This window comes from Triticum urartu, chromosome 2 (assembly GCF_003073215.2).
Source record: "Triticum urartu cultivar G1812 chromosome 2, Tu2.1, whole genome shotgun sequence".
NCBI classification, from domain to species: domain Eukaryota; kingdom Viridiplantae; phylum Streptophyta; class Magnoliopsida; order Poales; family Poaceae; genus Triticum; species Triticum urartu.
The window spans coordinates 32,858,683-32,875,099 of NC_053023.1; the positions used below are offsets into that span (position 1 = coordinate 32,858,683).

Genomic DNA, 16,417 nt, shown 5'->3' on the forward strand with positions numbered 1-16,417 from the left:
GTGTGTATCACTACTTGACTGTTGCCCAGCATCATCTGTGCTTTTAGATATCCAAGAAGTAAGTTATGTTCCTGTGTTTTTCAGAATTAGTCAACAGTTATCAGTGCATCATATTCTTTTTGCTAACCATCTGTCATTAAATATTTTTATTTGTTTCTGCAAACCATGCGGGCATTTTAGCCTCCACAAGCTTGAAATGCTCTATTGTCTCTTAAACCATGCACATAGCCGTTGGAAGTGTATCTTTATTCCCATGCATGGTGCCATAGCTTGATTCCAAATCCGGATCCTAATTTACTTCTTTTTTTATGCAGGTGGTAAAATATGCTTCCTCTACTGATCAAGGCAAAGCCGCTCCACAAGCTGTGGAATCTTGCTCACGGTAATACAGTACCCAAGGAAACATTCTGAAACGCACTTTGTTTGTGGAATTAACTTAGTGATGTAGTATATATGACTGACCATAATGCCTGTTGTTTCCCAGTGCCTTGGAAGAATTCGAGGCGCTAGTACGTGGGTCAGTGCGTGATCCATCGTCGTCGTCCACCGAAGGCATGAGGAGCAAAATCAGTGTCGCTCTTCGAGCCTTAGACAAGTTAGAAAATGGAACTCCTTTCTGTAGTAGTTTCTTGTATCAAAAGAACGGAATCATACCATATTTACTGATGGTGCATTTTGCTTCTTTTCAGCATCTTGGACATCGTGCCGCCGACCTTGAGAGTTCTCGCGGATGCCTGACACCAAAAAGGAGGGAAGACAATATTTGATCTTGTTGAGCAAGCAAGTGATGATACAGAGGAGTGCAAACTGGAGGGCTCTCCTGATGCTGACAACCTTTCCCACGGCGAGAACAAGACGATGGTCTATGCGATGGGCAGATCTTGCAAGGTGCAGCAGGGGCGACCCCGTCAGCGAAGGCCGAACCAGGCACGGGGCCAGGAAGAACGAGCGGTGGTTCCAAATCGCCGCCAACTGGAGCAGTATGTGATGATGATTTTCTTGTGCCTGCTCTTCTTTGCCTACATATGGGCGCCGATCGATATGAGGTTGTTAGGCCATTGCCCTTTAGCATCCTATTAGTAGTAGAACTTATATATTTTGTTTACATGTGCACAATATCGTCCTATCCTCATTATGTAAAAGCATAGGCCTGTAGAGGTCTGGACGTACAATTTACAAGCACGTATATATCAGTGGTACGTCCCCAGGCTTCCTTGTTTCTCTACGAAATGTGGCCTTTTCCAGCTGATATGCAGCAAACTGCCTTTTCTACCTTATGTTTTTTGCGATATTTTCTCACCATTTAATGATTATTTTCTTCTTAGGTTTTTAGAAATATTGCAACTTTTTTTAAAGAATATGAACATATATCTAGATCTGCATGAACAACTTTTTGAAATACATGAACTTATATAATCCATGAACACTTTTACAAAAAACACAAATATATTTTCTAAACACAAAGGAACATTTCACCTCAAATATATGAAGAGGCACGTGTACATTTTGGTAACATAAGATTTTTCCATTGGTAAACTGATCCTGACAATATGGTCATCCAGCATTGGAGATCAATTCCCTGAGAGAGAATCGGGTGCTTATTCCACAAAATCTTCATCGTAGTCAGAACAAAGTAGCAAATTGTTTGGCAAGATACAACCTAGGGGTACAACGCGTAGCACAGCTGTATGGCTACATAGAAGGCTCCCATGTAATGAGGAATTTTTGGCTCTTGACTATAACTCTATAATCCTGAAATAAAACATTATTACCCTCGCAAAAAAGACAATATTTATGAAAATCTATAAATTAAAATAAACATTTTTACAATCATAAAATAAGAAAGAACTTAACTTGTTATGCTTTGGACGGCCCATATGCAAAGCTTCGGGCGATTGGGTGACAATTTATGGCTTAACCCGTCAAATCAAAGAACTCCGGGCGTTACTCTGTCTCGCTCACAGCGAGACCTAGCTTACGCGTGCGTCGGATGCACCGGTGGACCGGCTTTTTCAGCCACGTGTAATGGGACAGCCCAACATTTAGGTTAGTTCCTTTCTTAATGTTTCTTCATTCTTTCGTTTCTTTTTGTTTCGCTTTTGTTTATTTTTTTTGTTGGCATAGCTCAATTTTTAGATAGCTTTTTAAAAAATTGGTCGTGACATTAAAAAAATGTTAATGGGTTTCAAAAACATGTAATGGAATTATTTCAATAAACAATTATACAATGTAAAAATCCATGTAATGCAAAATAATTTTAAAGTTGTATAAAAAAGTTTGCATCTACAAGAAAAATGTAGAATGTGTACGAAAAAAAGTAGACATGAAAGCATATTCTTAAAAGTTTGTTAATCGCATATATGAAAATAGTTAAACATGTATAAAAATGTTTTAGATGTGTACCAAAAATGTACAATGTGTATGAAAACAATAGAAATCAAAATGTATATCCGACAAAATAATGCTAAACATGTATAAACAATATTTCAGATGTACAAGAAAAAGGTATGAAAAAGAGTACACTTCATAATATACATTTACAAAATATACTAATCATGTATATGAAAAGATTGATAAACCGTATAAAAATATCTTAGATAAACTAAAAATGTACAATGTGTATGAAAGCAACAGACATCAAAAAATATATTATACAAAAAAAACTAATCATGTATTTCAAAATAGGTAAATGTGTATTAAAAATGTTCTTGGTGTATAAGAAAATGTACAATGAGTAAAAAAATGTAGACACGTGTTAAAAAATAAAAATGGAAAAGAAGAAGAAAACTAAGAACAAACAAAGAAACAATGAAAACAAATAGGGAAAGAAAAATAACATAAGAGAATAAGATCAAAACAAAAGAAATGAAGAAAACAAGAAAATAGAGAAGAAACAGAAAAACCAAAGACAAAAAATTGAAAGCCGAGAAAAAAATGAAGAAACCCATAGAAAAAACAAGGGAAAATTGAAAACAAACAAAACAGAGAACAAACAAATGAAAAAAGTTGAAAACCATCACAAAAACGATGTAAAATAGCCAAAGATAAAAGCAAAGAAAAAACGATAAAGAAGGAAACAGGAAATGCGGTAAAAACATAAGAAAGTGAAAAATAGGAAGAAACCGAAACAAAACAGCAGTGACCGAACGAAACACGTGACCGAGAAAACAACAACGACCGTACGTTCACCTAAAAAAACAACGACCGTACGAAATGCACGACCGAGAAAACATCAGCGACCAAACGAACGTACCGGGCTAACCCATATGCGTGTGCGCTACGGGCGAGGGGAGATAGCATGTTGCTATTAGCAAGATATATACTTCCTTCGTTCGAAATTATTTGTCTTAAAAATGAATGTATCTAGATTTTCGAAACAAGTAATTCTGAATGGAGGGAGTAGCTTCTGCGAAGAACTGTGGCCGAGCTCTTGTTCCGTCTATGTCTTCGGGTGGGCTTGGTCTGACTAGGGATGTTGAGGTAAGGGACCTCCTATGCTCGCCGCGTCAAATAGGAGGCAAAACGCAAACAGCTTGCGCTGCTAGGGTGGCCCATTCAAGAATGCAACGACGATAACTGCAGCTCGGGGACGCTGGTCCTTAGGGACACGTGCACGAAGACTTATCGGCTGTAATCGACAAGATCAGGCCGGCTCCTGCATGGGAGCGGCGACAGCGGTGCGTCAGCGGCTCGTTCTGGTGGCGGCAATGGTCGTTCGGTGGTCCATGGACCTTGATGTAATTTTTATTATGTTTGAGGTGTATTGTATCTCCGGTGAATCTTTATAATAGATTTGATCTTTTCGTAAAAAAAAACTCCTCATAAATAGTTAAATACCTTATATACTCTAGATATTGATATATGTGTATATCTGATCGTAAACTCAAAACAAATATCCAGATATTCCATATACCATACACTTTTGATATTCCTACCAAGACATCTAAGCATATACACACATAAAAATATGCTTATATTAATGCAAATGTCACAAATAGATCGAGGAATACATTGTGATTTTTTGTCTTTATTATTGTCTCGCAAACAAGAATATTTTGTTGAAATATTTTTTAGGGTATAACCCATTCAAGAAAATATAAAGGATTAACACTCCATGAGTATATTAGTTATAACTGTGACTTGGCAAAAATAGAATTAAAAGGTATAAGAGTTTAATATAAATATTGATATTTTCCCCGTCACCAACAGGTTCACCCCTGGCTGGGCCACGTCAGTTGTTCAGTGTTCATCACAAGTTGTAGGTTGAGATAACCTCGGTGATCATGTGTCTTATTAACTTTCATCAATTATCGCGATCTTTCTGAGGTTAGATCAAGGGCTGCAATAGAAACTGACCTTCCAAGAGCGACATAAAAATTGAACTTGTCTGCATACGCTCTTCTTTTTCCGCTGATTCTCATCCAGGGAACATTGCCTAGCATGAGTTTTCACCTCTTGGTCACTCTGTAATATCCCTGGAAACATGGTGACCACATTCGACTACTTGCGACTGATGAGTGTGTAGGAACCATTATCCAACCTCGCAGGACTAGACTTTAGCCCTGGTCATTCTGTAACTCTCTAGTCATTCTGTAACATCCGTGCAAATTTTGATCGCTCCAATGGACTGACTACTTGAGCCTGCTTGTTTGGTTGGGCCAAAATCAAAAATTTGATCCTTTTTTGAAAGTTTAGCATGAAATGATCCTATTCTGGACTGTTTCCACCCTGGTCCACAACTGGCAGTTGGCGCTGATGTGGCCAAGCGGAAATTTCATTTAGGTTGTACCTAACTAAAATCATGAAAGGGATGAACTAATGATTCATCATAACTATATGCATGTACCTAACTAAAACATGAAACATGTGAAAGATCGTGGATGTCGCCTAGAGCGGGGGGGTGAATAGGCACTTTTAAAATAATTACGGTTTAGGCTTGAACAAATGCGGAATAAACCTAGCGGTTAAATTGTCAAGCACAAAACCTACAACAACTAGGCTCACCTATGTGCACCAACAACTTATGCTAAGCAAGATAAACAACTAAGTGATAGCAAGATATATGACAAGAAACAATATGACTATCACAAAGTAAAATGCATAAGTAAAGGGCTCGGGAAGGGATAACCAAGGCACGCGGAGACGGCGATGTATCCCGAAGTTCACACCCTTGAGGATGCTAATCTCTGTTTGGAGCGGTATGGAGGCACAATGCTCCCCAAGAAGCCACTAGGGCCACCGTAATCTCCGCATGCCCTCGCACAATGCAAGATGCCGTGATTCCACTAAGGGACCCTTGAGGGCGGTCATCGAACCCGTACAAATGGCGACCCTTGGGGGCGGTCACCGAACCCGTACACTTTGGCAACCCTTGGGGGCGGTCATCGGAACCCGTCAAATTGCTCGGGACGGTCTCCACAACCTAATTGGAGACCCCGGCGCTTGCCCGGAGCTTTACACCACAATGATTGGGCTCCGAACACTACCAACCGTCTAGGGTGCCCAAGCACCCAAGAGGAACAAGCTCAAGGGTACCAAGCACCCAAGAGTAATAAGCTTCTCAACTTGTAACTTCCACGTATCACCGTGGAGAACTCAAACCGATGCACCAAATGCAATGGCCCAAGTCCTTCTCTCTCAAATCCCACCAAAGCAACTAATGCTAGGGAGGAAAGTGAGAGAAAGAACAAGAAGGAGAACACCAAGAACTCCAATATCTAGATCCAAGGGGTTCCCCTCACATAGAGGAGAAAGTGATTGGTGGAAGTGTGGATCTAGATCTCCTCTCTCTTTTCCCTGAAAAACTAGCAAGAATCCATGGAGGGATTGAGAGTTAGCAAGCTCAAAGAAGGTCAACAATGGGGGCAAAAGCGAGCTCAAGAGAAAGGGAACCATCGGGGAAGAAGAACCCCTTAAGTAGGTCCCCACGAATCTGCCCGTTATGTGCAGAATAACATAGGAGAGGTACAACTGCTATGAGCACTGGTACAACCGGTAACAGGCAATAAGCGGTACAACCGGTAACAGGCAATAAGCGGTACAACCGGCCCACAACCGCCCAACAACCGCACCACAACAGAAACTAGTCTGGTGGTAGAGCGGTACATGGCTGATACAACCTTCGGACCAATTCTGGAGCGGTACAACCGCTCCAAACACCGGTTGTACCGGTGAACCGGTACAACCTCTCTATGGGGCGATACAACCTCTCTGTGTAAAACAGGTAATATCAAAATGGCCACAACTTTCGCATACGAGCTCCGAATTCGATGAAATCAAGTTTGTTGGAAAGCTAAGGACAAGAGCAAACACAATCTTGATAGAAATATCAAGAAATGGTAATTGAGAAAATACCCAAAATAAAATGGTGAGAACCCTTTCTCAATTAAGACCAGTAAAAACTCCAACACCGAAAACACAAAAGAAGATGCATATGAAATCGGTTTTCGATGAACTCGAGCTTGTCAAGAAGATGACCATTGAAAGGATCGATATGGTTGACTAGAGGGGGGTGAATAGGCAACTAATAATTTGTAGCTTTTCTTTACCAAATTAAACTTTGCATCAAAGTAGGTTGTCTAGATGTGCAACTAGGTGAGCAACCTATATGATGCAATAACAACGAGCACACCAGCATGCAAGAGAAGTAACACTAATAAGCTTGCACAAGTAAAGGTAAGAGATAACCAAGAGTGGACCCGGTGAAGACGAGGATGTGTTACCGAAGTTCCTTCCTTTTGAGGGGAAGTACGCTCCGTTGGAGCGGTGTGGAGGCACAATGCTCCGCAAGAAGCCGCTAGGGCCACCGTATTCTCCTCACGCCCTCACACAATGCGAGATGCCGTGATTCCACTATTGGTGCCCTTGGAGGCGATGACCGAACCTTTACAAACAAGGTTGGGGCTATCTCCACAACTTAATCGGAGGCTCCCAACAACACCACGAAGCTTCACCACAATGGACTATGGCTCCGTGGTGACCTCAACCGTCTAGGGTGCTCAAACACCCAAGAGTAACAAGATCCACTAGGGATTGGTGGGGGAATCAAATTTCTCTTGGTGGAAGTGTAGATCGGGGCCTTCTCAACCAATCCCGAGCAAATCAACAAGTTTGATTGGCTAGGAAGGTAGATCGGACGAAAATGGAGCTTAGATCATTAATGGAGCTTTTGGGGGGAAGAGGTAGTCAACTAGAGGAAGAAGACACCCCTTATATAGTGGAAGAACAAATCCAACCGTTATCCACCAACTCAGCCTGCGTAACGCGGTACTACCATACCAGAGGCGCGGTACTACCGCAGGGGCACACGGTACTACCGCAGGGCCCCTTGGTACTACCGCCCATGCAGCAGAGACCAGAACAGCCCAAAATGCACTAAGGCAGAGGGCGGCAGTACTGCTGGCGCGGTACTACCGTGCCCCCTTGCGGTACTACCGCAAGGCAGGGGCTGTCCAGAGACGGGAAGGCACGGATATAATAAATTACATCTGTGGCTACTTCCGCAGAGTTGGAGTCGATGCAAAAACCCGACGCGGTAGTACCGTAAGCCAGCAGCGGTACTACCGCGCTAGGCGCGGATGTAAAAAATTACATCCGCCCCTTACTGACGCATACTTGCGGAACTAAGCCAGATACCATGGTACTACCGTGCCCAGTGCGCGGTACTACCGTGATGGGTGCCACCCACTAGGGAGAGGGTGACAACATCTGGACTCCGGCCACAGTACTACCGCTTGCCAGGAAGCGGTACTACCATGGGCGCTTGCGGTACTACCGCACCGGCGGACGGTACTACCGCAAGGGCTTGCGGTACTACTGCTCTAAGGAGCAGTACTACCGCACGCCCTAGTTCAGCAAGCACGAGCAATATTCGCATAGATAAGGAAAACATAGGATGCTCCAAAGGCTAGAAGAAAAGGAGGTACAAAGGAAGATGTGTACGTGATGAATCCACCCAACCTTTCCGGCGCGGGCCCCCTCTTAACAGTATGGCTTCCCTATGACTCAATACCACCGAAAAGAAACGTAGAGAAACACCGTCTTCCATAGCCTTCGAGGGGAACCAAATCATCTTGTGCCTAGTCAATATATATCTGAAATATTCGATGCACATGATTAGTCCGTAGAAGTATTGTCATCAATCACCAAAACCAACTAAGGGATAAAAATGCCATTACAATCTCCCCCTTTTTGGTGGATTGATGACAACACAGGATTTGCACAAGGGTATAATGCAAAGAGCAAGGGCAAACCCCAAGTCTCTAAAATATAGACGGGCTCCCCCTAGATGTGTGCTATCTCGATGAGTGCTTTGGACTGCACGGCACACATATTAGGATCAACACTCCCCCTATATTTTATAGACATGGCATATCTTGCAATAAGGCTAAAACTAAGCAAGATAGGAAAGAGCATAATGAAATAAGCACAAGATAGAATAAGCTCACTACGGTACGATAGAGTGCATATGTCTTACACCATATGATAGAAGGTCTCACAAGCACAAACCAAAGCAAACCAAAGCAAACGACATAAACGAAGTTTAACTGACCCAAACAGGACACAACTCACAAAATCCGACATTCTCTCCCCCTTTGGCATCGAGACGCCAAAAAGGCAGAGAGGACACATGCAACAATAGTGGTGGCTCAAGCTGAGTAGTCACTTGCACGCTCATTGTCAGACTCGGTAGCTGGGACGGACTCTTCCTCAGACTCGGTCCAGTGATAACCCTGCTTGGCGATCCATTCTACCTCTGGGGTAACGTCCTCCTCTGACCCGCTGGATATGTTCTCGCCAAAGGTCCTGAAAATCCGCTTGTCGTGGCGGCGAGTCTCCTTGGAAGCCACATGGGTCTTGTACTGCCCCTTTGCCTGCATACAGAACAACATCTTCATCTTGTTCTTCAGTCGCTTAGCCCAAGATGAATCAGAAGTGGGAGGGGTGTAACCCTCAGAGCTATCCTCGTATGCTGCCTCCTCCTCATCCTCATCTGCACCCACGTCCAGGGCAGCCGCGGCATCAGCACGAGAGGTAGTGTTGGCCCACTGAGTCTTGACACGGAGGTTGATGGGCTCATGCCGGATCCAACTAGGGGCCTCAAACTCATCCTGAGGGTAGAGCTGCTCCCAAGTTGCTGAGATCAACTGAAACAGATAAGGTCCATAGATGGGGACCTTGCAGTTGTAGACTGCAAACCGAAGCTCATTACACATGATATGTGAGACATCAAGTGGTAGTGTCTGGGAGTTGCGAGCGTCTTCACACAGGAGCATCATATCCACAAGATAGGCATGCACCTTGTCCTTGTCCCCAATGCGTGGGAAGAGAGTGTTGCGGAAGATCCGGTACATGATGTCAAGAAAAGAGTTGAGTACCCAAGTTGACTTGCCATTGGAGAGCTTCTTCTCCACATAGAAGGGCATAAGCCTGTTCTTGTTTGCAGACTTGGAATTGGCATGAGGGCGAACACCTTGGGGTGTGGCGAGCCCCTCATCCGGAACCCCAAGGAAAATCATGAATTCCTTCCAAGTAGCAGTCAGTTGCCGACCATTGGTCATCCAAGTCATGGTCCTTTCCTCATTGGGATGAAAATGCACTGAGACAAAGAACTGAGCAAGGATCTCAGGATCAAAGTCTTTGTGGAATGAGATGATATGCTCAATGCCAAATTGCTCCACTAGGTCTAAAGCCTCACCAAAGTATTCCCGGTGCTTCTCTTGCTTCATGTGATGCATGTTGATCCAATTCACCTCCACATAGGTGTTTTGCTTGGCCTTGATGACATCCAGATAAATGAGATTCCGCTGCTTGGTCCAGAATAGCTCATTCCCTCGAAAGTTAGCACGAGGGTTTCCATATGGATTGATCTTCCTCCAAGAGATGAACTCAGCAATCGGTATCTCATCCATACCCATGGTGGGTTCCTTCTCTTTGGTGGCAGTGGTCTTGGTTCTGCGTTGGGGGGCATTGGAGCCCTCTGCTGCCTCTGAGTTGCGCATACACTTGGATCCCGTTGACGGTGTCCTGGACTAGGGGGTACTCACCACATCGTCTCCCGATCTATTAGATTGGGTCGAGGCCCCCATGGCCGTATACTCATGGGCCAGTTCGGACAGCTGCCGCATACAAGGAAGATTCCACAAAGACTTGGCGATCAAGACAAGGACTTCTCCTCACCGGCGTATTCGGCTAGGACTCTTGTTAACCTAGGCCTCTGGTGCATTATATAAACCAGGGCCAGGCTAGTCGATAGAATATACAACATACACATCAACAATCATACCATAGGCTAGTTTCTAGGGTTTAGCCTCCTTGATCTCATGGTAGATCTACTCTTATACTACCCATATCATCAATATTAATCAAGCAGGACGTAGGGTTTTACCTCCATCAAGAGGGCCCGAACCTGGGTAAAACATCGTGTTCCCTGCCTCCTGTTACCATCCGGCCTAGACGCACAGTTCGGGACCCACTACCCGAGATCCGCCGGTTTTGACACCGACATTGGTGCTCTCGTTGAGAGTTCCGCTGTGTGATCGACAAAAGGATCGATGGCTCGCCTGCAGATCAACTGCGACTTCGGCGTCTTCGTCACCAGTTTGACTGGTCATCTTGGTTCGACCAAGAATTGCGCCCCGTGTTCGGATCACCATGTTCGGACAAGGGCCTTCATCAAACATCAACTCCGATCTCTATCAAGATCACGGAGGAATTATCTATGGAGCTCGGGGGCTCAACGTCAACATTGCCCTCGGGCGACCATGCTGTTTTTCTGGACAGCGAACTTGTATCCGCCGCCACCGCCTCCTCAAGTGTTGTTTTAACGATTGCTTTGGTGGGATTGTGCGGAATTGTGTCTACAACAACCCTGGAAAATTTCGTCGAGTTCCGATGGAGGAATCTCTGGCAATCCGCGATATACCGGAGCCCTGTCAAATCTGAACGGGAATCTGAACGAGTTTAGGGCGTGGTGTCCAGTTTCTAGATCGGACGTCCTTTGGGAGATCCAACCGTTGATCGGCTGCGGAATTCCTATATCTACCACCTCTCAAAATTTCGGCTCGATCCGACCGTCCAAACTCCAGAAACCTTCCGATTAGTGCATCACTTTTTGGATCTATTTTCTGCGCGAAAACGAATCCGACCCGAGTTCATCTTTTTTATGAACGGGATTTCGGACAACCCTTTTGAAGGAAGTTTTGTATGGGGTATTGTGTTTTGTTCCTGAACACACCCCACTAACTTTAAGATCTTTTGAACATGATCTTCAACATCATACTGGTGTCAAACCAGTCCTGCAATATTACTCCACGGCTGCCGACCTGCGCTAGACACGTCGTCACTTTAGCCGAACTCAACTTCTTCGGATCATCATCTCGGCAAGCCGAACAAGAGTCCGGCATCGCGAAGGATAAATCATCATCAACATTGCCGCCCCACGGATTACACGGAGCGGGCATACCGGCATTGCCGCACGGTCGCTTCATCAAGCCGGCATCGATCACGTCACGACCTGCATCGACAGGGCCGCAGTATTGCTTCTTCAAGCTGGTGTCCATCACGCCGACCTACTTCGACATCTCGGCTGGACCGGGGGCTTCGCCATCTCTTCATCAACCTACTCCGGACGCTTCGCCGTCACTAGCCGACCAGCTCCGTCACGTTAGCTGGGCCTAGGGCTTTGCCTCGGCGAGTCAACCTTTACCAGCATTGTCATGCCGTCGTTTTATCGCCAATCAGGCAATGGGTGTGCGGAGCGAGTCCCAATTTTGGGAATCTTCTTCCTTCGGATTGCTACAACAAATAAACCAGGTGCTATTAATCCCAGTATTTTTTGCTTGTTTGGATTCATTTTTTCCAAGGAATTATTCCTCTGGTTTGTCCATGATATGTACACAGGTCTATCAAATGGTGACCGCATTAACGAGGTCGCGTGGTGGTTCGATCAGTTTCCGTCCATAGTCCGGCGAACGCCGCATCCGGAGCTCGGACCGACCTGTGAATTCAGGCTTTGCCACGCCTTTACTACATCACGCCGACGCCCTGCATCGACATTGACTTCGGCGCCAGGCCATATTTCTTCTATTCCTCACTTTGCATAAATTATTTATTATGCAATATTTTTTTAATTATCATTATTACTATTATCTCCGGTTTGCACTATTTTTTGTGCACAAGAAAATGATCCGGGGACTTCGGCGTCACTCTGCCGGTCTGCATTTACCGTGCTATATCACCACTTCGGCGTGTCGAGCTCTCCGCTCCGCCACCTCGGGACCGGCTTGGGGGATGGAACCTTGCCCCGCATCAAGCTCGGACCGCGTCATCAATACCGAACACATTAACCAGTTAAGTTGTTTTCATGCTCAAAGCTTTAATTTCTAACTTGTGTTCGGTTCGACCAAGAATTATACTTTTTGGAAAAAAGTTGCTTGTAAAAAATTTCCTTGTCCAAACTTTGTTTGTGACGCATAAATTCAAATACCCCGTTTACTTGGGGGCTTCCTTTATGAAGCTTTTCCTCTTGCATATGATTATACTTGTACGGCTTCGTTCCTTGTTCGTGTATTACGCCACAATATGCACCATATTGACTTAAGCGATTTGCAAGCTGGGTTGCCTCGCTCCTGTGTTTACCCCTACGTTCCCGATTGTTCGGCAAGGGAGTAAAGGGAGCACCTCTGCGATTGTCACGATCGGGTCACCCGAGCCGGACCTCAGACTGGGTGAAGCCGAAAGCTAGCGCTCTTATTGTTTTCAATGATGGTCGGCACACAACGGAACTCATGAGTACAAAAAATCTATTGCACAAGTCTCATAATAACAATGAGCGCCGAAGAAAGGTATCGGTGGGGGTACTATTTTCTTCGAAGATGCTTCTTACACTTTGTAGTAATATAGCATAAGTTTCCTGAGCGTGCTTTGTCTGTTACAGCATTATGGCCTGATTGCCTGGTTATTGGAAACACCGTCGATATTCTCGACAGATGGAGTACATAACACTTTTCGGTCCTTGACCGAAGAGGGGGAAGCCGACGGTCGGTTAAGACGCGTTTAAAGTTCGGTTGAACATAGATATGATATAAGTACTTCGGTACATGGAATCATTCTTTTACTCAAGTCACTTGGGGGCTCTTAAGTTTATTTGAGCCGTTTTATAGTAAGTATTCTTCTTCTTAGTCGTTGCAAAGTTTTATTATTATTATTTATCACTCCTTTTTTCGACGCGAGTGTGCGGTCACTAGCCGGGGAGCCTAATTTCTCTCTCAAAGCCGCTAGAGTTTAGTTTGCTAAACTGGCCTAATGAGAAGTACTCCGCCCTCGGGATAGGAGGTTGAAGCCGTAGGCTAACCCGCTCGAAGTCTTGAGATAGGATGTATCATGTTAAAGCACGATAGAAGCACTTCTTTTTTCTAAGACCAATTTTTGGATTGGCACCGAACACTTGATCTTGTTCGGACGTCATGTTTTTACTGACGTTTCTTGGTTTTCCAAGCTTTTTGGCACTTTTAAACTATTTGTGCTTTTCCAGCATTAGTCTCGCAGTGCAACGCCGAACACCTTTAGGGATTCGGCAAAAACATTCTCAGATATTGCTATATATGCATCGGTTTCGAATTGTGTCTTCGTTCAATAGTTGGGTTGCCCGGCTCCTGCACTTGCTTCCTACGTTCCGTTTTGTTCGGCTAGGCGTGAAAAGGGAGAACCACTGCGATTGTGCTTCCAGCTCACATGGTTAAGCACCTCAGCGGAGAAAGTCGAAAACTGACTGTCACAATAAGCGTAAACTGGTCAGCGATCCGATGACTATGTTAAATGACGGGCCGTTCATAACATTGGCCGAAGTGTTTACGGCTTGACCCCGACTGTCGCCAAACACTAACGAGGCTATTAACTGGCCTCCCAAACTAAATCCTCGATATTTTGCTCTTACATTAGAGCTGAGGTTTAATGATCATGCTTAGCATGACAACCCAAAGAAAGGAACCGATAGCGGGACTATTTTCTTTGGAAGACATTTCTTCTGTTAAACAGTAATATAACTCTCTGCGTACCTTTGTTTATAAAACTGTGTGGCTAGATTGCCTTGTTTGTTGTAAATCTTTCCCCTCATAAAGGTTTTATAAAGTAGGACAAACACTCCTCGGCTACTGGCCGAGGAGGTGGAAGCCGATGGTCGGTTAACAAAGTTTTGTACAATGCGGATCTGAGCATTAATGACGTAAAGCACTTGGATACATAGAGTCATTACACATAATTTGTGATTTTACTATGAATATTGATCCTTAATTCGGCCACCCGTGCCCGCATTAAGACTCGGGGGCTACTGGGCTTCGGACTTATTATTTGCAAATATTAAAGGGGCACATCGATCCCCTGATCTAGTGTTGCCACCCGACCAGTGTCTCGGGGGCTACTGCATTGCTTGTCCAATGCAGAAAATTTTATGTGCAATATAGTTTCCGAGGAGATTTTGATCCTCAGGTTGGTCGGCCGCACCCAACCTGAGTCTCGAGGACTGAGCACGCCGCTTTTAGTGTCCCGAAGTATTCTGCCGAGCTTGGACTTGATCCTCAGGCCGATTTTGCAAATCAACCTGAGTCTCAGCGGCTACTAGGATTAGCGGTCTTACGTCATCCTTCAGGTGCATCTCGGGTTTTAGACCGATACACACCTTGAGGGCTACTGGCTATATATCTCGGCAGAGAATAAATTGCACCAACAAAAAATATTCACAAAAGTCGGCCCACATTCGGGGTGGTGCACCACCTCGGAAGCAGTCCGGCATAAAGCTCGGGCGCTAGTGGCTGGCTCCGTAGAGGGCATTTCCGGCATTAAGCTCGGCTAAAATCCTTCAACTTTTTTGAACCAAGGTGATATGACACCTCGGATATAGTCCGGCGTTGGAGCTCGGACACAATCCGACGTTGGAGCTCGGATACATTCCGGCGTTGGAGCTCGGAAAGCAGTCCGGCGTTGGTGCTCGGCTACAAAAGATACCTCTAATGCAGTCCAGCGTTGGAGCTCGGACGCAAGAGGACACTGCCTCCCAGGAACAACTTCAAACCCGAGGTGTGGCATAAAAATAATAAGGCACTGATAAAGGCCGGAAACTTAAAGGGGCTCCTCGGATATCCGGCGTATAAACTCGTCGAATGCATTTCGGCGATCCTCAAGATCGAAGATGAGAAGATTTGTTGAACCAGTTTTCAAGACCGACGACCGAAGATGAAGAACAGTTCGGAAGAATCGAGGAGCGTCCCTAACTTGAAGATCGGTTCAGGGGGCTACTGACGGTGTCCTGGACTAGGGGGTACTCACCACGTCGTCTCCCGATCTATTAGATTGGGCCGAGGCCCCCATGGCCGTATACTCATGGGCCAGTTCGGACAGCTGCCGCATACAAGGAAGATTCCACAAAGACTTGGCGATCAAGACAAGGACTTCTCCCCACCGGCGTATTCGGCTAGGACTCTTGTTAACCTAGGCCTCTGGTGCATTATATAAACTAGGGCCAGGCTAGTCGATAGAATATACAACATACACATCAACAATCATACCATAGGCTAGCTTCTAGGGTTTAGCCTCCTTGATCTCGTGGTAGATCTACTCTTGTACTACCCATATCATCAATATTAATCAAGCAGGACGTAGGGTTTTACCTCCATCAAGAGGGCCCGAACCTAGGTAAAACATCGTGTTCCCTGCCTCCTGTTACCATCCGGCCTAGACGCACAGTTCGGGACCCACTACCCGAGATTCGCCGGTTTTGACACCGACACCCGTGTTACGGCTTGGATTAGAGCGGCGAGCCGGAGCACCTAAGCCACCACCTAAAAAACACACCACAAAACAACCACGCACGAAACGCGAGAAGGATCAATGCAAAGACCACAACAAAACAGGTGAAACAAGTAGACATAGCATGTGAGAAGTGCCACAAGAGGGATTTGAGACAACGGTAGTATCGTGTGTTGCGCCACGTGCGGTAGTACCGCTCCAAGGAGCGGTAGTACCAGTGACGCGGTAGTACCGCACTAGTAGGGAGGTAGTACCGGACGCGCGGTAGTACCGGATGCGCGGTAGTACCACACCTGAAGAGCGGTAGTACCGCACGGTTGCAGATCCGTAACGGCCATGGAGATCTGAGCACAACCGTGTCAACACGCGGTACTACGGTCGATCAAATCCATCACGGGACAACTATAGCAAGTACCATCACTACACAAAACTACTCTCCTATATCCTACTCTTGCAAAGATTTGGCCTAAAATCTCACGAACAACTTGCATCTCCCCAAAACCTAAAAACAACAAGACGAACAAGAAAAAGGAAGGGATTGGGGAGAAACCTTGTTCCATGGCAAGAGGGAGTGGTGGGGAACGATCCCATCGGTTAGAATCCGAGGAGAGCG

The 16,417-nt window shown here is 45.3% G+C and overlaps 1 long non-coding RNA gene across 1 annotated transcript; it reads left to right on the top strand.

Moving 5' to 3' along the window:
* Positions 1-314: 314 nt before the first annotated feature.
* LOC125540853 lies at positions 315-1,191 on the top strand. Its single transcript, XR_007297396.1, has 3 exons — positions 315-382; positions 485-595; positions 690-1,191. It is a non-coding gene; the product is annotated as an uncharacterized LOC125540853 (long non-coding RNA).
* The last annotated feature ends 15,226 nt before the right edge of the window (positions 1,192-16,417 follow it).